This window comes from Canis lupus, chromosome 4 (genome assembly GCF_048164855.1).
Source record: "Canis lupus baileyi chromosome 4, mCanLup2.hap1, whole genome shotgun sequence".
Lineage (NCBI taxonomy): Eukaryota > Metazoa > Chordata > Mammalia > Carnivora > Canidae > Canis > Canis lupus.
The window spans coordinates 39,558,279-39,580,191 of record NC_132841.1 but is presented as its reverse complement, the minus strand read 5'-3'; the positions used below and the strand labels follow the sequence as shown (position 1 = coordinate 39,580,191).

The window sequence follows — 21,913 nt, the reverse complement described above, 5'->3', positions numbered from 1 at the left end:
TTGCCTGCTGTGACCACACCTGAAAGTGGGGGATTCCTCGAGCCTCTGAGGATGCTAGAGGAATACACAGATCTTGGTAGCTCCACTTGGAATGAAACTCTGGTCCATTTCAGTGCCTTTTCTTCTGTTCTTGCCCTCAGTGGGTTGTGGTTGGCAGGCTTTTTGTAGTGGAACTGTGGGCATCATTAATGCTATTCACCAGATATTCAAAGCTATCTGCTCCTCCACCCAAGACAGGATTGTGCCTGCTGGCCCCAAAGCAGGGCCATGTGAGTAGTCCAGCCAACGAGCCATGAGTAGAAAAGACATGTATCACTTCTCGACTTGAGCCTTTAAAAATTGCTGCTTCAAATCTTCCATTCTGTCAGGGTGACAGTGGGCAGTGTTTGAAATGATGGATGCTCTGTCAGCCTGAGATCTAGGTTAAGGATGACCTGGAGCAGAGCCCCCAACTGGCCCCTGATGGCTATATAGGATGAGTAATAAATAAATCTTTAGTGTTTGAAGTCATTCAGATTTGGGACTTTTTTGTTATCACAGGATTACCTAGCCTACCTGACCAATGGTGCCCATTTACCATTTATATGGTTGTCTGGCATCCCAGTGCCTTTCCTGTTTGGAACTTTGCTCTATCCTCTGAGACTTATTTTTTTTTTTTTCCATGTGAAGGATTTTTATTTTTATTTTTATTTTAGTATATTTTTTATTGGAGTTCTATTTGCCAACATATAGTATAACACCCAGTGCTCATCCCATCCAGTGCCCCCCTCAGTGCCCGTCACCCAGTCACCCCAACCCCTCGCCCACCTCCCTTTCCACCACCCCTTTTTCGTTTCCCAGAGTTAGGAGTCTCTCAGTTTCTGTCACCCTCTCTGATTTTTCCCACTCATTTTCTCTCCTTTGCCCTTTATTCCTTTTCACTATTTTTTATATTCCCCAAATGAATGAGACCATATAATGTTTGTCCTTCTCTGATTGACTTACTTCACTCAGCATAATACCCTCCAGTTCCATCCACATCGAAGCAAATGGTGGGTATTTGCCCTTTGTGATGGCTGAGTAATATTGAGAGGCAGAGCCTTCCTGTGGAAGGTGAAAATGCCAGCTACCCACCCACCTTCCCAGCCTCCCTTGCAGCTCAGGTGGAGGCATGTGGCCAACGCCAGCAGAGATTGTGCTAAGCTGAGGTGCCAGGGACTGTGTGTTTGTAGCAGCTGCAGTGATGACAGTCCTGGGCTGGTTCTGTAGCTAGAGTTTGGGTTATGCTTCTGGCTGTGTGACCTCCCTTTTTTCTTGCCTGCTTCCTAGCCTCGTTTTCCAGCCTTCCCATCTGTTCTGTGAGCACCCAGTATCCTTTCTATAAATTGCCTTTCAGCTTAAATCACCCAGTGTGCATTCATGCTGTTGGAGACCAGGAGCCTTGGACCAATACAGCCAATTAGGGGGCAGTTATGAGGCTGCAGGGAGGCAGGAGGGAAGGAATTGGCAGGATACTGCTAGCTTCTCTTACCCTTCATGAGCTGCTTCCCCAGGAGCAATCCTTGTCTATCTTAGCCTAGAGCCAGGCAAGAGGTACCCCTAGGGGGTTCTGGTCAGACTTGGGGCACCTTTAGGCATGTGAATCATACATTCCTTATCTGTAAAATGGGGTAAATAGTAGGGGGTGTTTGCGAGGAATGTATTTGAAAGAGAATACATTTGGGAGAGTTCTGGGAAACCTAAGTCACAACCCTGCTGCAAGTTTACCACTTTATCCTTTTAAGCATTAACTTGCCTGAGTATATCCAGCTGGGGACTCTTAGGTGGTATGACTGTAAAATGGGGACTGCCCCTCATGATGCAGTTCTGTCACTCACCTCCTGGGTGGTCACAGCTCAGTCCTCTTAATTCTGACCCGTCTGAGGTTCTGCCCAAGAGCCCAGAGACCTCATATCTAAGGTAATGAGAAGATTCCTAATGAACTTGGCAAAAAAGCAGAGAAATGTAAAGGTGGGAAAGGATATTAGGGATTATTTTCTTCAATCCTTGCAATTTCCAGAGCTCAGAGAGGAAGACCTGACCCGCAACCACACGGCAACTCTTGTGGCTGAGCTGGGGGTTGGGTTGCAGATCATTTCACTCTGACAGTGCATCGTAATCCAGAGGTATACTTGTGCTGTCATACACATTTGCAAAAATGATTTGGAAATATAGCAACTCTTCCTCAAATTTACAAGCCTCATTTCATAGCAACCTATGATCACCCGATCATTATGCCCCCTGGAGAAGGATCCACATCTTTTTTGCTTTCTCAGCCATCTAAAACACTTTATTGCGGAAGGGCGAAAAATTGCTGAATTGATCTTTTTAAATTAACATGGGATCCAAATGAAAGAAATTTGGAAGAAGAGAACTTTCTCATCCAAGTGGCTGCCAGCACCCAGCCCCACCCCCACCCCCCCAGCCGAAGTGTCCCTTGTTCTTGCCTGCTCTGTCCCAGATTCATGGGCAGCTCTCCGAATCGTTGGCAATTTTCTCTGCACTGTCCTGACAACCTCGGGCCATGAAATTAAAAAGCTAGTTACCGAATCTTGCTCCTAACAGCTTTGTCCTTGCCAGTGATTCCACAGAGAAATCTGGAAGAGGGAGCCTCCACTATGCCTGCAGTAGGCTGAAATGCCACTGGAATGACAATGGGCTTCACCAGGGGAGGGGGAGAAAATGCACAGTTTGCCAGGAATGAATGCATGAAAGAAAGAGGAACTTTGGGCTTCCGATTGAAAGATTCCAGTGTCCCAGCAGAGGTCTTGATGGGCCTTTACTCTAGGACCTGCTACAAGATGCTGAACAAGGCACATTTCCCCACACCAGTGCCCTCTGGTCCTCCGCCAGGGCCCAGAGCTCATAGCTAGAGAGCTGGGGAGTCAGAATTTGGGGAGGAAATGGCTCCAAACTGGGATGAACCCTGGGAGGCCAGCCCCATCTAGCCAGCCTGCCTGTGGCCAAGGCCCCACCCATCACCACCTCAAGTCTTTCCCCTGAATGTAGACACTAGTGCTTACTCCACATACTGTCACCACCAACTCCCACTCCCAAGGAATTTTAAGAACTATCAAAACCTGAAGAATTTTAATTACCTCTAATTAAGAAAAATATTTCTAGAAGACCACTGTGGAGTGGCTCACTGCAGCATGGGTGTCACTGAGCTGCAGGTGGGTGGGGCTCAGTCTCTTGGCCTTGGTGCCTACACAGAACAAGGGCCTGGTAGATACTCGGTGGGCAAAGGAGTCAGAACAGCTCTCTTGCCTGTATTGCCCCCTCTAGGCCCCGGGCTTACAGCCTGACACATGGATATACAGGGAAGGGGGAAAGAGGTGTTTGAGCTCTGGGTCACCAGAGAGGCTAAATAAGGTCTTTGACTTCATAGCCGAGAGACCTTGAACAAGTTGCTCAATCTCCCCAAATATGGCTCCTTGTCTGTGAAATGGGAGTCACCATGGTGGCCACTCAGAGGGAAGCTGTGAATTAAAGGCTTACAGGTCCAAGAGCTGGCTGTATAGTCATTATTGAATCATAATAAAAACTTCCCAGGACCTGGAACCAGAGCCCATCCTGACCAGGAGATTCTTCTTGAGAGCTTTGTTTTCACTATCCCTGGGGGACTTGAGATTATTAGTGTCGTTACTGGACAGGCCTGGCATCGAATGGCCCCTGGGAAGCTGTGTTGGTCCTCACTGTTGAACTGACCACACGCATTCACTCAGTCACTCAGTTGCTGCTTCATTTATCTGTACCATGTTTATCAGGTGCCTTCTGTGTACTGCCCTGTGCTGGGGTTTGGGCTAAGGGAGTAAGTGAAAGGTGGCATGGGCTTGGAGCTGACAAGCAAGCAAGAAATAAACAAGCCAAATCAAAATCAAAACCATTTTGGGTTTAGGTCGGGAGGGGGTCAGGGAAGGCTTCTTTTTGAGAGGCGTTGTTTGAACTGAGACCCAATAATAAGGAGCTGGCCGTGTTCAGACCTGAGGAAAGAAGCCAGGGAAGGAGCAAATCAAGACTTAGAAGTGAGAACAAGCTTGCCCAGAGGCGTAGTGTGTCCATGGTTGATGGAGTGGTGGGGTGGTGGGACAGGGGTAGCGGATGGGTTCATGGGAGAGATCATTTCACAGGAGGCCTACCTGGAGGGTTGGTGCTGGGCCTGCAGTCCAGGACATGTGCTGCGGGTGGAATACTGTCACTGGGGTCTTCCCTGAGGCTTGTTCCAGACCCCTATGTGTCCTACACCTGCTGTGACAGGTCTTACAAAATAGAGATGTGGCACCACCAGACACCACATTATTATGTATGGCCCACCTTCTCAAAAGCACATGTCTCCCTGACCTTGAGGTCATGCCTGGCTCTGGAGGATGTACTTTCCTGTCTGCCACCAGGCTCTCCTGCTACCCATCCTGTGTGGAGCACATACTGGTGCTGGCTGCCAAGGATCTAGGCTGCTAAAGTCAGAGATGCTCTTCCCAAGATGCGTCCTGATTGGGACAGTGGTCAAGTAAACTCCATGGTGGGCCTGTCCTCCAGGGCCCCAGCCTGAGCTCACCCTTATGACCAAGCCTCCCCTGGTCTGATCTGTGCCAAACAAGGACCTGCAGCCACCCTGGAGGTCAGATCCGGGGTCCCAACACTGTACTGACATGACTAGCCAACACACAAAGGGCTGCCCACTTGAGCTCAAGCAGCCAAGGGCCCTTTGGTGATATGGAGCCTGAGACTCTTTGTGTTTCAAGGAGCTAAGAAGCTAAGAGACATTTAATCCAGTCCCATTCACTCATTCATTCATTCATTCATTCACTTAGAAAATATTTGTGCAGCACCTGCCATGTGCTGTGCATTATATAAATGTCAGGTCATATGCTATACATGGGGAACTATGTGGTGAACAAAATAGAAATGGTTCTGGTCTTTATGGATATCAGCATTTTTAGGAGGATGAACAGACACAATATAGGCAAGCCAAAGATATGTAATTCTGAGCCATGATAAGTGAGAAAAAAAGACAAGAACAAGACCTGCCACATATGTCACAGACTCATATGTGCTCGAACCTGACCTCACAGTACAGGTATGAATGCTCAGATAAGGTTCAAGCCTCACAAAAATATCCAGAATGCTCGAAGCATCTGTGAGTTTCAACATTATTCATAATACATGCCAGAAAAAATGAAAATGAAAACTATGTTATAGGGAAAGTCTGAAATCTTTCCAGTTTTGAGATCAGCTGGTGAATCCTGATGTTAATGAAAGTGGTTAAGTTTGATGGTCATCGACTGCATTTGTAAACTCAAGAGATGTGAACAGGTGACACATATGTGTAGCATCTCCCAAGTTGAACATTGCAGTGGGCACCGGAAATCCCCAAGGTGTTAACTGTCTACTGGGAGCCTGCCCACCCAACTGTTTGGAGCACCCTCCCAGGCCTGGGCTGGGCCACTCCAGAGAAGGCTGGGCTGCAAATTCTGGTTGTCTGTTCTGTTTTCCTTCAACATTTGGCTTTGTCACCAGATTTCTGTGGAGATTAACCTGACAAAGCCCCAAGTATAGTTCCTTCCATGGTGGGTTAGGTTTTCATACTCGATGAAGTCAATTATACCTACATCTTGGTGAAGCAGGCACAGAAGGGGAGGTTTGTATCGCAGAAAAAGCTCTTTTTAGATTAGGCAAAATAGAATTCATGCTTGAGAAAAGAGTGCTATTTCTGTCACCAATCTGATTTTGTACCCATTTCAGTTTTAAGCTCTATGTCCCATTCCAGAGCAAAATCCTCCTCCCCCTTACTTCCCCTCCTCCCCCCACCTCCTCCTTCCCTGATTCCGATCTTCCCCATCCTCCTTCTCCCCTTCTTCCTTCCTCTTCCTCCACCTCCTCATTTCCTTTCCCCTCCTCCCTCTCCTCAACTCTTGCCCATCCTCCCTCTCCTCCCTCTCATTATCTTTTCCTCTTTCCTCTATCCCCTGCTCCTCTTCTCCCTTCCTCCCCTCCTCCCCTCCTCATCTCTCCTCTCTCTCCTCCCCCTCATCTTTCTCCTCTTCTTCCCGCCTCCTCTTTCTTGCCCCTTTCTTCCTTTCTCCCCACTTCTCCTTCCTTTCCTTTGTATTTCAGTCCACATTTATTTGCCTTTGATTTGAGGAACAGTAGTGATGAGGAGACTTACTGTTAGAGAGAAATCAGATAACCCTGGCACTGCTGACCTAATTTATAGAAGTTCCTCTGTTTTCTTTATAACATAGGAACAGTTCAACACCCCATGTATTGATTTGAGCATATGTTTGTTTTTGCTAGTCTTCTGGGTTCTGTGAAGAAGAAAAGAGGAATAAAGAGGACAGCATCCTCCCCTTTAGCAACTTCCTATCTCAGTGGGAACCTCCTGTGTGATGGGAACTTTTTATCTAGAGACACTGGAGACAGACCCAGGATGCAATTGTCTGCATGCAGTTCTCAGGCAGAGAGAATGGCTCAGGCTGCAAATGCTAGTAGACATCAGGGTCAGAGTGGGCTGGAGGAAGGCTCTGTAAATAGTGTGGTGCTTAAACTGAGCTTTGGAGTTAGGAATGATCTGAAATTGGAGAGGTGGGCACCTGTCCCTCCCCAGATTCCAATTCCTGTACTGTGTAGACCTGCCTTCTTGACCAGTATTTTAACCTTTTCCTCCTCATAGCAGCCCCCTACCATGGGACCTTTCTTGAATTGGACCTTTCCTTCCCACTTCCCTCTTGAAGCAACCAGCCCTGTCACTCATGCTCATAGCACAGATGTTTCCCTTGGTGCTCCCAGTGGAAGCAGTGTGGGTGACAGATCGGGCATGGACTTAGAGTTCATAGTGATCTGAGTCTGGATCCTCTTCTGTTTGAGACTTGTGGACCTGGGCAAAATGATCCACAGATTGGGCCTCTGCATCCTCTCTTGTACGTGGGGGTGATGATCCCTATGTCAGGGTTATTTTCTGGATGAAGTGGGATAATGCATGGGTAAAAGTTCTGATGCAAGTAGAGACACCCTCAAAATACTGGTTCCAGCTTTGCCCCAGTTTATTTCAGCCAAGCTTGATGGCAAAGAGGACTGGTAGGGGAGACAGAAGAGTGAAAGCACTCACTCTGGGGCAGCTATTCACTCTGGCCTTGGTCCTGGTTCCCGATTCTAGGAGAGGTGGCTTTTGGGCAAGTGACTTATCTGGAGTCTTCCCAATTGCTGTGCTCAGCATGAAACTGGATAATGTATGTGAAGTGTTGCACCCAGGGGCTGACATGTAGAAAGTACTAGCATCACCATCGTGGCTGAGCCCAGGCCACAGAAACTGAACCCCTTGGCAGTATCAGAACATTTATACCAATCTTAGAAAGATGATGAAGCATGTTGGAAAGGATGGATCATCTCCATGAAGTCTTCACACAGAGCTGTTCCCCATCTCTAGTAGAGGTCCCCACATGCCAGAACCATTTGGAAATTGGACCTGGGAGCCCCAATGTGACTGATTTTCTTGAGTTGCCCTCTGGAGCTCCCACACAACATTCCATCCTCAGAACTCACAACGATGCCGAGAGCTCATCACGTATCAATAACAGAGTAACCAAACCCAGGGCAGCCGGCATTCTGTGGCACTCTGTTTGCTGATCTGACAAACAAACCACGCACAGACAACAACCCGCCGGCCTGCTGCAGGCAGCACAGAGCCCAGGGACAGGAAGCTCTCCTTGCCTGCTTATTAGAGTGACAGCAACAGAGATCAAAGTGTAATGCACTGTTATCTTTCTGTTTTCAGGTGCCCAGCAGGATTGAACGGGCTGCCTCATCCAAGGAGCCCGTGGAGGGTGGCTGGGCAGAACCAAAAAAGGAAGGAGACTCAGCTGAGACATGGCCAACCCTACCACATTTTTAATCAGGGCTCTGAGTGCCCGGGGCCCTCCCCAGGACTTGGCTGTCAGGCCTGCTTCCATTATCTTCAGACTGCTCAGGTCCACGCAGGTTTGGCAGGCAGGAGGCACAGAACAGAGGGACCCAACTGAATAAACCCTCAGGAATAGAACTGCTTGCGGAAAAACCAAAGTAATATCTGAACCTATTTCTGTGCTTCTAGACCTGCTTAAAATGGATGCTGCTAACGGAGCCTGCCCTTACTATTGGAAAGTGGGCCGTGCAACTGATACCAGGCAGGAATATGCTTGCTTACTCCTTTACCCTACACGATATTTAACAATAGTAATTATGATGATGATAGTGAAGACAAAAGCAGCTCACACAGATTGAGTGCTTACTATCACTTACTATTGAGTGCCAGGCAGTTTTCAGAGCACTTGACATATGTGAATGCAGGCAGTTCTGGTTTTAATCTGGACTTTCCTTATGAATTTTTTTTTGTTCTGGTTTTAATCTGGACTTTCCTTATGAAATTTTTTCCTCTGTGTCCTTGAGGAAGTTACCCACCTTCTCCAAACAGAGAGATAATTACATAGGTTTGGGGAGAGAATTAAATATGAAGTGTGAGGTATATAGTAAGTTGCTCCGTGATGGTGACTAATATTATTTTTATTAATAATGTGAACTCTCCTGCTTATTTTCTTTTTTATACCTGTTTCCAAAGGTCTTGCCTTTCTACGACCTGTTCTTCTGAAACTGGGAATATAGAGATCCACCTTCTCTTTCTGGACGAACTCCTATTTAACCCTCAAGACCCATTTCAAAAGTTTTCTACACTGGTAAACCTTTGCAAAACCAGTTTCCACAGTGCAAAACAAATTGCTCTCTCTGCCACACCTCCATCCTGGCCCTCCTTACATCATATGGTAATTGGGCCTGTTTATAGTCTATCTTCTTGGACAGCTTGGAACTTTCCAGAGATGCAATATCTACTGCACTCTCCTAGTTTAGCAGTTCTCCAGGTGTAGTATACAGACTCCTGGGCATCTGCAAAACACTTTCAGGGGGTCCTTGAGGTCAAAACTGTTTTCATAACTCTCAGATATTATTTGCATTTTTCATTCTATTGACATTTGTAGCAGTGGTGGGTAAAACTGCTGGCACTGCTTTGAATCAAGGATATGGCATCAAAATGTATAAGGAATCGTTGTATTCATCACCATCACACAGTTGCATTAAAACACATGCCAATTTCTTCACTTAAGACTGTCCTTAATGAGGCAGTAAAATGATTAACTTTATGAAATGTCGACCCTTGTCTTTTTAATAATCTGTATAAAGAAAAGTGGGAAGTACATTTAAAGCACATCAGCTGCGTACAAAAGCACCATGGTTCAAGGTAATGTCGAGAAAAACCATGTGTGTGATTGAATTGTGAGCAGAATTAGTCATTGCTTTTTCATGACAGGTGCTTTTTACTTGAAAGAACAAATGACAAACACTGGTTATTCTGATTTGGGTATTTGGCAGATATTCTCTCAAAAATGAGTTAAGTGAGTCTGTCACTTTAAGGAAAGCAACTGGCGGTATCTGTTACCAATGAGAAGGTTCAAGCTAAGTGAAAACCAGAAGTTTGGAAAGCTTTATCTGCCATTCTGAACTTGACATCTCCTCATTGAATATCCTGGAAGAGAATTGCAGTGATAACTGGAGAATTGGAATTTTTGATACTATATAATGAAATGTGCACATATTTGGAAGATCTGTATGAGTCAGTGAAGCAGTTGTTTCAAATAAACAATCAAGATGTTTTAAAATCACACATGGGTAAAAGACCTATCGAGAGTGCAAGATGGGCACCTGGGTGGCACAGTCATTTGAATGTCCAACTCTTGATGTTGGCTCAGGTTGTGGTCTCTGGGTCATGAGATCAGGCCCCGGGTCAGGCTCCATGCTCAGCACAGAATCTGCTTAAGACTCTCTCTCCCTCTCCTTCTGCTCCCTGCCCCCCATGCATGCATGTGTGCACTCTTTCTCTCTCTCAAATAAATAAATCTTTAAAAAAAAAAGTACAAGACAGACCAGTGGATTTTAATGTTGCAGAGTAGAAAAGTTCAGCTACACGGTTTCAGATTTTACCTCACAACAACCCTTAACCAAAACTTGTCAAGTGCAAGGGCACCAGGATGGCTCAGTGGTTGAGCATCTGCCTTTGACTCAGGTTGTGACCCCGGGGTTTTGGGATCAAGTCCCACATCGCGCTCCCTGCATGGAGCCTGCTTCTCCCTCTGCCTGTGTCTCTGCCTTTCTCTCTGTCTCTCATGAATGAATAAATAGGGTCTTTGAAAAACAACAACAAAACTTGTCAAGTGTGGCTGTAGTACCAAAGAATATCCATCATGATCTGAAAAGGCTATTAAAATACTGCTCCCTTTTCCAACTATGTATCTCTGTGATGCTAGGTTTTCTCTCTGCATTTTAACCAGAACAAGCTATGGTACCAGACTGAGTACAGAAGTAGATCTGAGAATCCAGCTGTCTTTCATTAAGCTGGACCTTAAAGAGATTTGAAGATGTGTAAAACAGTGTCACTCTTCTCACTAAACATCTTTGTTCTGTAAAATAGTTTTTGTAAAATATGAAAATATATGACATTAACATGTAATGGGTTTGTTATTGTTTTTAAATGAATAAATGACTGAATATTCATACAGTTCTTCAGTTTTAGCTTCTTATATGATAAATAGCAGCCAAAGCACTTTAGGGCCTTTCCTCAAAAATTTTTAAGCATGTAGAGGCATCTGAAGACCATAAACGTTGAGAGCCACTGAATCATGGCCTGGCACTTAGTAGGTACTCACTGAGTAGGTGTGACATCCAGGCCTTTGGAGGTGATGAGAGGGCAGGCTACCTGGTTCTGATATTTCTCTGCTCTTTTCTTCGAAGGACAGTATCTGGACTACCTGGCCCTTATTCCTGTGACTCAAAGCAGGGCTGGATGTGTTGACCTTGGAGCCCCTTCAGACTGAGTCCCCCTGCCTGGTTTATGCTAAGTAGGATTACTTGTAAGCCCTCACATACACATTCTAAAAGCACTTCTGTAGAAGACAGGTTCTAATTCCATGTCTTTTCTGCCTTTATTGCTGGGTTTAGGCTACAGTAGGGAGCCTACGGAATTGCTGAGACAGTAATTTGGAATTAAATTTAAGAAATGTTAGGGATCAAACCTAGGGCAGATATATAGGCTATTTTTAAAGACAGGCCATTTAAGAATAGAACAAAGGGGTCATTTAACCACTCAGACCCTCCTCTGCCTGGCTCTGAAAGGTGCCTCCATAAGGAGGGGAAATGCTGATTGCTCTCCCCTTGCTCAAAGGCAGACACAGGTAAGGGAGCAGCGACCCTTCCCTGATACCCCATAATCCAATACCCCCTTCACCTTCCTCTCTCCTGCCTCAGATGATCCCTGTGGGCCTGAAAGAGCATCTTCCTAGGCCAGCCTTATATGGCTGCCTGTCATTAGAGCCGAGGCCACGATACACTTGAGAAAACTGTAATGGAGCCTGGGAACAAAGATAATTATCTAATGTACGAAAACATAAGTAATGAAACTCAACCACCTCCAAGGCTTTCAGGCTTGTGGAGGTGGAGGTGACCCTGGGGACTTAGTGCCACCAAGAGCCTTCAGAAAGATCTGATGCACTGGGGTTCCTTTTGCTTGGGTCTCAGTTGAGGAGGGACTGCTGGGAAGACGGGCTGTTTGCAGCTTTGGATGGGGGCAGATGCCTCTGTACAGTATCTTAGGTGGAGTTTCTCAGGCGATAGACTCAGAAGGGTGGCATTTTGGGGATAAGGCTCAGGAACCTCACCTGTGAGAGAGCGTGAGAAGCAGGCCTGGCAGGGGAAGATGGTCTGTGGTGCAGCCACAACAGAGGCCTCAGCCATCCTGTGCAGAACTCAGAGTGGGGGCAACCCCAACAGTGGTCCTGAAGCGATGCAAGAGATCTTCATTTCATTCCCCCACCATGGTCTGTCCCTAGTTGCCAGCTGTGCCTCGCCCCAACCAGAGTGAAGGGAATGGACCTTAAGGCCACATGGTTCCCTTCAGGCTATGTGGTTCCCAGAGAAGGGCTCAGTGAGAGCGACCACCAGCCTGGAAGCCAGAAGAACAGGTGCCTGGGTCCTCATGGGTGTTCTGGGCTGTGCATCGTGGCACAGCCCTCAGAGGCAACAGAAAGCCATTTGAGGATGCTGGGAGCAAAGGATATAAGTCAAAGGGTGGGCAGAGCCGGAAACATAGTGCTTCAATACAAATAAAGTACTGCTTCAAGTGAAAAGGAAAGAAACATAAAAGATACTCAGTGCATGTCTGCTGAATGACCCGATGAAACTAATGAGATTGTGTATGGGAATCTAATATATAAAGAGGATAAATCTGCTCTTGGGCAGGTGTTTAAGCTTTCTGTGTCTCAGTTTTCTCATCCTTAAAATGGGAATAATAATGGTCCCATCATCCTTGATGTCTTTGGGAGGATGATCATTTAATATTTAAATTCTTAGAAAAGGACCTTGTATACAATAAGAACTATGTAAATGTTTGCTATGAAGGTGATCATTGCTCTTGTGGGGGTTGTGGTGGTTACTGTCATGCAGGGTGCTCTCCCACTGGGATAGCCCCTACGTACCGCCCTGGAGTCCACCATCTCCCAAGAGCACAGTTGCAAACTTAGCAATGTGCAGGAAACCATGGAGGCACAACTGTGGCTTGGGGCTGGCTCAGGATTTGGCCCAGACAGAGTTTCTCAAAGCGTGGGGACCCCGGTATCTAGGGTTTCTTTAACGGGAAGCATATAAAGCATTAAAGCAAGTATCTTTCTTGTGTCTGTCCTGTCTCAATCCTGATTATCTCCAGGGGAAAGTCTCAGGCTGGTGCTGGGGTGTCCCCAATGCATCTCTCACACTTGCCTGTTTTCTGTTTTTAATGACAAAAGCGCAGGCTGCAGACTCTGCACCTTCCCTGGCAGCAGAACCTTGGCTGGATTTCAGTAGTATTATCTTGCTTTCAGTGTTATTTTTCTAGCAACCATCTATTTACAAGTGAAATCTATTTTTTAATTACTGTTGTGAAAGATTGTTCCTAATGTAAGTTTTGTAAAAATGAGTTATGCTGACTTAAAGAAAAATGTGAAATAAATATTTTTTAATTTATTTTATTTATAGAAGGGGCTATATGAATGACTAGTTCGAGGTGCACTGGATTTTAGGAAACAGGCAGGAAATGTTCGGGAGGCAGAATCGGCAGGGCTGGATTGGAACCCACCTGCATTCCTCTGCACACAGAGAATGCCCTTGCCTTCTCTCTGTATGGCTCTGATCTGACACCCCTTCAGCCTCATTTCAGGGCCACTTCCTTCCTTCCACTTCCACTATCCCCCCCAGATAGTCACCTCTCTCTCTGCCCTGTTCCCAGAGCACTTCAGGGGACAATAAGACGTTTCTGTTCCGTTAGAGCAGTACAGACCAAATTGCAGGTGTGTGTGCCTAGCACAGCACAGAGCAAGCACGTGGCGGGGACTCAAATGCTCACCGTGAGCCTGCACGTCCCCGAAGCAGGGGCCAAATGAGAAGCACATACGCTGATCCAGACCCGTGTACCCAGAGAAGGAAACTGCAGCCAAGGGCCCCTCAGCTGCCAGTTGCATGGGCCTGTGATTTAGGACTTTGCTCTGATCATACTTAGCTCAAGCTCAACCTGACGCAAGGAGGGCGTGAGGGCTGGGCGGTGAAGTGGAGAAGCGGGCAGCCACCATCCCCGTTTCTGTGAGGAGTCCATCACAGCTGATATCTGTGGTGGCTCTTGTTTTGTCCCCAGGAGCCATCCACTTGCATCAAAGCCACACACTCTCCTCCTCCCCTCCTTGTGACCCTGTCGTATCCTTCTCCCCATCATAAGGTGATCAGCCCTTTATGCTTGTTGAGTTAGCCGCTGATCAGGAAGAAAGAGGGACTCTGAACCAACAGTCTCCTTTCAACAAGAAGATGACCTTATGTCCATTTCCACCTGGCAGGGGAGAGAGTTTGGCCTGGTGGAAGGCTCTCCAGGGTGCTTTGATGTACAGACTGCGATTTGAACCCCTAGGTCCTTCACTGATGGCTTTGTGACCTCGGGCAAGTGACCACCCCTCTGAGAGCCTCAGGTTTCTCATTGTGATCCCTGCCTCCAGTGGAGCTGGCACAGTGATGGGCAGGTGGCAGGAGCTCCTGCTCTGTAAAGCTCTGGCACCGCCACCTGCTCTGTTCCAGGGTTGCCTTGGGTAAGGGGTTGACATGTCTGGAGAGAAAATGTGAACGGGAAGGTGCTCCCGCCCTGCCTCTATTGTAATGGATGTAGATGAAATTAATGAAATTTAATTTCCCATTAAAATGAAAAACCCAGGATTTGTAGTTCCCAAATTTTAGTAAGCATAATAAGCACCTAAGGATTTTGCTAAGAGATGCAGATTCCTGGGTGCTGGCTCCAGAGATTCTGGATGTGGCCAGAAAATGCATTTTAAATAACCTCGGGTATCTCATGGATGTGGTGCCCAGAATCTGGGTGGTTCCTCGATTGCAGGCCTGGGCAGTCTAGTTGGGAGGTCACAAAGAGGGCCCACTATTCAAATTGAGAGTTTTCCATTCATATCACAATTTCTTCTTCAAAGAAGCATTGTCAATACTGGGTCTGCTTTTCTGCCTGACAAGGTAGAGCTCAGTTGCTCTTGCTGCCTTCAAACAGGGCAATAGCCTTTATTTAAATCCTGGCTCAAACTCTCATTGGAGTTTGTGGCCACTGGCTGGGCCAGTCCCCTCACCCAACTGATTGGGAAACTGAAGCCCAGAGCCAAAATGGCTTAAATGAGGAGAGCCAGCTTTGGATGCCCAGGTCAGAGGTGACCTAGGAAGAGCTGTGTCCACTGTGATCAGAGTGGGTAAACAGAAGCAGCACATAAAAGAGAGTAAAGTCAAGGTAGGGTGCTCCTGGGAGGGGAAAGGCATGTGTGAAGACCCCCAGGACCGAGGGCCCAGCCTGTCGGTGGGGCCCCGAGAGGCTGAGGGGGGCCGTGAGACATGGGGAGCAGATATGAAGCTGCTGAGCCCTGATGGGTGGCACAGTCTAGGTCAGGGAAGAGCTAACTACAGTGTGGTAGATGAGAAGTACGGGGTCAGCATGAGCATAGGATGGGAGGGAAGGAGAGAGGAAGGAAGAAAGGGGAGCATAACCAATCCTCCTTGAGGCCGCAGAAAGCAAGCCCAGAGATGGAGCAGGAGGACACAGAGAGAATCCTTATGGTGTTACTTGAGCTCCCAGATCCAGCTTGTTTCATGAGTTAGTAAATACCCACCCCACCTAGGGCTGCCAGAGAGGACACATTTGAGTTTCTGATGCACTGAATATTTTGTTTTTTTTATTTATTTTTTATTTTTTATTTTTAGCTAAGTATGTCCCATGCAGTATTTGAGAACTACCTGTACAGAAAATTAGTGGTTGTTTATCTAAAACTTACATTTAACCAGGCATCCTTTATTTTTATTGACTAAACCTGCAACCCTAACCTCAGCCATCCTTTGGCCTTAAGCCAGCCTGGTTGGATTTCTGAGTGTTGCAACTAAAGGAACCTCAATGAGAACAGTCAGTTGAGAAGTGACTCAACTTGCCCAGGGTCACAAGGCCAGCCAGCCAGTGAGCATCTGGATTAGAACACAGATCTGTGACTCAGAAACCTGTGATTACCCCTCTGAGAGCCTGGGGGATGGCAGAGAACAGATGATCTGAAGCTCATGCGACAGAATTGGGTCTGAACAGAATATGGATCAGGAAGGGGAGAGAAAAAGGGAACTGGTAGTCATAGTTTTGTTGACTGACAGAGGTGACCTTCATTTTTTATATTACATGCAGACTCATTCTTCAGTTATCTGTCAAGTACCTACCAGGTGCAGGGCACTGTGCTTGTTTCTCTGATACCTGCAGTGAGCCGATAGGATCACTGTTTAGCTTTCCCATTTTGCAGATGGGAGAGAGAGGCTCGCAGAGACCACGGGTCTGGGAGCCCCACGGAGCTGGGGTTTCCCAGGCGGCACCCCGCCAACCCACACAGAGGCCCGGCTGCTCTAGCACTTGCTGTGTGTTGAAATCCAACTCCCCATCCCCTGTCTGAGCAAAGCAATGAAACTGAAATTGCGAGTAAATGTTCCATCTGTGTCTGCCCTTGGCAGGCATGCCTGTTGTGACATACCTGGTGTTTAATCCTGTCACCCTGTGCTCTGCATCTGGCCACAGGCCTCCTTGCACGTCCCCAGTGTGGTACCCAGCCACGTCTCCTTTCTGTGTAGTGGGATGGAGGCTGCTGAGGAAGGGGGACAGAAGCTCAGGGCCTCACTGGTGCCGGAAGTTGGATCCAGGCCTCTGGTGCCATAGTAACAGTTACTATAGAAACACAAAGGCTACACTCAGCAGGACTACAGGGATCTGTGCAGGGTTTTCATAGACTGACGCCAGCGGAGAGGGGCATCTGGGAGGTGGTTAGAGACCTCCCTACACACACTGCAGAGCAAGGGCCAAGTCTTGTCTTGGGGCTGCCTCACCTGTGTCTCCATCTTCCTCTCCTGCCACTTCTCTCTCATCTCCTCTCCTTCTGCCATGAAGTCTATAGTTGCGGTGGCTCAGGCTGCTGTTTTCTCCACCTGGAACACCCATTCTGGCTTTCTCACTTGGCAAATTCCTACTTACCCTCCAGGCCTCATCTTGATGCTTTCTTTTGTTCTACAAATATTTATTGAGTGTCTGCTAAGTACAGGACACTGTTCTGGCCACTGAGGAGTGAGGCAGGCAAGGGCCCTGCTGCCTGGAGAGATACATGTATGTAGAGAGACACAGGCATGCAGGAAGCATGCAAGTAAATGAACAAGATGTTCATTTGGTGATGTTCAGATGGTGCTAGGGAGAGAGCAAGGAAGGGTGATGAGGCAGTCGGATGGTACTGGTTTATGGGGATTGGAGGCCAGGGAAGATGAATAGGGATTAGTATTTGTCCTCCCTGAGCCCTCTGGTTCTCCTCACCTGCCTAATCTGGCCCCTGAATCACAGCACTGATACAGTGTCCCTGCCTGTCTCCCACTTCCAAAAGTGCCTTTTCCTTGAAGGCAGGAGCAAAGTCTCGTTTGTCTCTGTGTCCCCAGTGTCTGGTACATAGCAGGGACTTGATAAGGCACACACAGTTACTGAGTATGGAGTATGTGACCATGGGTTGGGCAATGTCACAGATAGGTCTCACGTCCCCTTTATATTGATTCCATGACATGAGTGCGATTTGATCACATTTAATCACTGTAGAGATTCAGGAACCGAGCTCAGCCAGGTTTAGTAATCAGCTTCACGGCCACCAGCTAGGGCATAGTAGGGCTGAGATTCAAAGCTGGTCTGCCCCCGCATGCTCCTTTTGTGCAACATGGTAAACTTTACGGAGCTATAATTCACATGCCACACAATCTGCCTTTTGAAAGCATACCAGTTAATGGTTTTTAGTTTATTCACAGACTTGTGCAAACATCAGAACAGCTGAGGTTAGAACATTAGCCCAGAACACAACTGAACTCCTCCAGGCAAGGCCCGGAACCTCAGCCTCGTAGAAGTTCAGAAGTTGGCCGCCGTTATAAATTTCGAGCTGAGGAGTTCTGTGTGGGCTAGCTGCCTTTCTCTTGGCATATCAATAATGAGCTTTGGCTTATTGGCATTTTCAATGTATACGCTCTGCCTCTCTGAATTAAGACCCCTATTCTCCACTGGAAATCTCAAAACAACCTACAGACAAATAAGTCGAATTCCAGAAGGGCCTCCAGAGGGCTTTCCTAGCTGAAACACGGGGCATGTGGTCCATGCAGCCACTCAGAATGTCTGGAATTCACCAGGCCCTGAGTTTTTAAAGCCTGAGACTTTCTGGAAGCCTGACTTTGTGGCATGTGCTGGCACAGAAGGGGCTTCAGCCAGGGGGAACTGGGGACTCTGAACCCTGGGACCGCTCTCTGCCCTGTCCTTCCTGAGGAGCCCGTAGTGTTCAGTTTAGCCTATATATCCAGTTCACTTAGCCCCAGAACCAGTGAGTAGAGTAGATGATCCGTTTATCCTTTTCCCAGTGGGAAGGGTTCCATTATCCCACATTTTCACATCCTTCTCACACCAGCCCTTTAGCTAACCACGAGTGCCTGAATTTCACCTCTGCAGATGTAGTTATGAAAGTACTGAAGGGGAATGGGTATAACTTTTACCCCAGCCTGGTACACAAAAGAGGTCACTTGTCTTTTCACCACCCCCATCAAAGCCTCAGTCTCCCAGTTTAGCAGAGTGTTCAGAATCTCTCTCCTGGCCCCATTCCTCCCTCAGAACTCCCATTTTTCATCAGTCTCTGGAGGTCAGGCCACAGCCCTAGATAGGTGAAGTGAGCTCTGGAGAACCTCATCAGTTCTTGCATTCTCTTGCTCATGCATCTGTCCACACTCGGAAATAGGAACCAAACTTGGCCAGTTGAAGCAGAAGAATATTTCCTTCTTATTTTTTTTAAGATTTTATTTATTTATTTGACAGAGAGAGAACATGTGCACAAGCAGGGGAAAGCAGCAGGCAGAGCGAGAGGGAGAAGCAAGCTCCCTGCTGAGCAGGGTCCCTACCTCAGGACCCCGGGATCATGACCTGAGCCAAAGGCAGACACTTGACCAACTGAGCCATCCAGGCACCCGGCAGAAATATATTTCTTAAAGGTTGTTTGTTGGGTAGCTTTGAGAGTTGTTTGGCGGGCCAGACACTCAGGCTTAGATATCAGTCAGCTAGAACAATTTCCCAAACTATACAACTGTTCTGCTGGGCATAGACACTGCCTCCAGCACCACCCACACTAGTGAGGCTGGACCCTGGAAATGGGAGCTGATGCTACATCTGGAAACCTGATTCAGCTCATGGCCACCATCCTTGCTGGAATGGATTCCACACAATCCCTGCTTCCCAATAGTGGCCCCGTTCCCATCCTGAAAGGGTATGGTGGTAGGAGAAGCTTACATGCTGTCTCTCTAACTACAAAGGAGGCTGGAAAGTGAATTTTGACTTCTATAGTGGGAGGTGGGCTCTGCCCACCAGGTAGACTCATGAAGTGGAGAATTCTCCCCAAAATGAGCAACCCAAACAAATAACCATTTACCAGTGGATTCTAGGCAAATTTTCCCATCTCTGCCCTGTACCTCTGTACCATGGGATTTAGAGAGGGACAGCCATTGGCCCCCAAATGAATCCTTCTTCCCCATTCCCCCAAGACAATGGGTGTCTGCTTGCCTGGCATTTCTATAACTAAGATGAGCCACAGAATAAAGAAGCCTGCTCCAAGATGACCATAAACCCACATGGACCCAAGTAGGAAGAGCTATTCCCCAAAGGCAATCAGGACACTTCTTCCAAAAAAGGGGATTCTAGGCGGGAAAAAAAACTCATGTTCACCACAGCTGGGAAATTGCAGAGGATTTTATCTAATTAATTTACACTTAATTTTAATATATAGAAACCTAAGTAAGTCCCCAAAATGGAATTTCTGGGTCAGAGATCATGTGTATTTTAAATTTGAACAGACATTGCCAATATTTCCAGAAAGCTTCATAGCTTCTCATCCCTTCCAGTAATGCATGAGAGTGTCTTTTTCCTGTTCTTCCCAGCCCTTAAGATTTTCTTTTTGCCAAGCTGAGAAAAGTGATGTATGCTTGCTGTATTCTGCATATTCATTCCAGTGACAGCATCTGTGTGTCTCTGCACTTTTGTATTTGTTATATACCTCATTTCCCCACCTGAATGTCCTTTTTCTTCTTCCCAGCCTGGTGAGCTCCTACTTGGCTTTCAGAACCCAGCCACAAGGTCCTGTACTTGGGAGGTTTCCCTAATCCTCCAGAGTAAGCTTGCCTTCCTCCCTACCACCTGCTCTCTCTCTCTCTCTCTCTCTCTCTCTGTCTCTCTCTCTCTGTAGTCCCCCTGCCAGCCCCATCACGAGGCACAAACAGGATTTGGGTCTCTGGAAGTCTTTACCATAGGACTGCTAGAAGGGGAGGAACATGTCACAATAGGCTCTTAGAAGGGGAGGAACATGTCACAATCTTCTCTGGGGCCCCTCTGCCAGAACTGTGCCTGGTCCAGAGCAGTGGCCCGGAATGTTCATTTATTAAATGCCATTATAACAAAGCTTTTCCACAAATGTTTGTACAATAAGGCAAGGAGTTGGTGAAAGGAGACTGGTGCTTGTAGCTTTCCAGGCAGGGTGAGCTAGAAGGAATGTGCAATTACAGAATCAGTGGGCAAAGCATCCTGGGGCCAGAGGGACCCTGGGGGCACCGTGTAGGTCTTGATCAGTTGAGAATTCCTGCGATTCTGACATTCTCTGTTCTTCCTGGACTCAGGCATCCAAGGTCACCTCATTATGGCCCTGTGTGAAGACATCACCCCAAAGGGGACATCGTTTTGGAACATCTGATCAGCTTTCTGAGTCAGATCCACTAGCTCGTAAAATCCAATAAATGTCAAAAATCTGTCAGGCCCATTAACCTCTGGAGGTCTATTAAAAGACTGATTTCGCTAAGGAGATTCTGTTTCTGTCACACAGATGCCAAGGTAGCCAATTTGACAAACCCCTGAGTTTTGGAAGTTAGGAAGGGGGCAGATTTTAAACGGAATAACCAATCTCTCTTAGTTTTGTCTTAAGACCCTGTCATTTCTTCCACACTGGTCCATACAGAGCATCTGCTAATTTGACCAGCCCTGTTGTTGGTATGTGGGTGGGGGCCTGCTCCAGAAAACATTCCAGAACCTCTTTTCCAGGCTCCAAGAAAATGACCCCAGTCCCTCCCTACTTAATAACCTGTGCTCATCTCTGTTTTATCCCTTATACCACTGAAACATAGTTTGCTGCGTGTGGGTCCCTTCTACTAGATCATGAGCACCTCAAGGACAGTGTTTGTAGGGATTCCCTTTGATAGGAGGTGAGGTAAAACCTGAACCCAAATTACTTTAGCAAAAAAGGAAATTTGGTTGACACACCTGTCACAAGTCCTTTCCATATGTGGCAGGAGGTCCACTGGCAGATTCTATGCGATGGCAAGCCTGCATCCGGCAGCTCCAGACATCCTGCTGCCAACTCAACAGCCCCATGGCAAACAGCCTTTTTTTCCCAGGAGAACCAGCCAGTCTCCTAGGCCAATTCCCACTGGTGCACTGTGGGTCTACTTGCCAATCCCAGGGCATTCTTCTAGCAAAGCGGTTACTGTGTTGTGATGTCATTAGTGCTTTATTTGATTGCTGTCCAGAACTATGAATTCCTTGGTAGGTGGAACCAACTTCACCTTTCCTGTGCCTAGTGTAAGGCCTGGCTCACAATAAGTGCTTCCTGAACGTGTTTAGGATGAATAAATGAGTGAATGAATGAAACTGACATTGTTAAAGGGCTTCAGTGTATTAGGCTCTGTGGAAATCCATCTGTTAGACATTCAAAAATATTCCCTGCCTCCCATGCTTTTTTTGTGAGGAGGCCTTCAATGTCTACATCAAGAGATAGTGTCTTTGCCTTCCCCTTCAATCCTTCGGGCTGGCACCTGTTATGGTCACTAGGATGAGAGGGAGGTGACACTGGTTAACTTCTGGACCTTTAGAGAGCTGTAGCTTCTGTCTTCGGCTTTTGGAACACCCCTCGCTGCCATGCTATGAGGAAGCATAGGCAGCCCTGGGGAGAGGCACATGGAGGGGGGAACCAGAATTCCCACCCAACAACCCTACAGAGTTCCTAGCTGGTGGTCAGAGCTAATTGCCAGTCATTGCAAGCGGGGCCACTTTGGACCTTCGAGCCATCTCTGGGCCTCGGGTGGTACCATGTTAAGCAAAAGAACCACCTTGTCAACCTAATCGGGAAACATTAACAGTAATAACAACAACAACAACAATAAAAATAAAATTTTAATCCTCACATCATTCTCA

At 47.1% G+C, this 21,913-nt stretch overlaps 1 long non-coding RNA gene across 1 annotated transcript; it reads left to right on the top strand.

Moving 5' to 3' along the window:
- Nucleotides 1-13,881: 13,881 nt before the first annotated feature.
- Nucleotides 13,882-20,520, top strand: LOC140632253 (uncharacterized). The gene is made up of 3 exons (XR_012029768.1): nt 13,882-14,198; nt 19,770-19,845; nt 20,347-20,520. It is a non-coding gene; the product is annotated as an uncharacterized lncRNA (long non-coding RNA).
- Nucleotides 20,521-21,913: the final 1,393 nt, after the last annotated feature.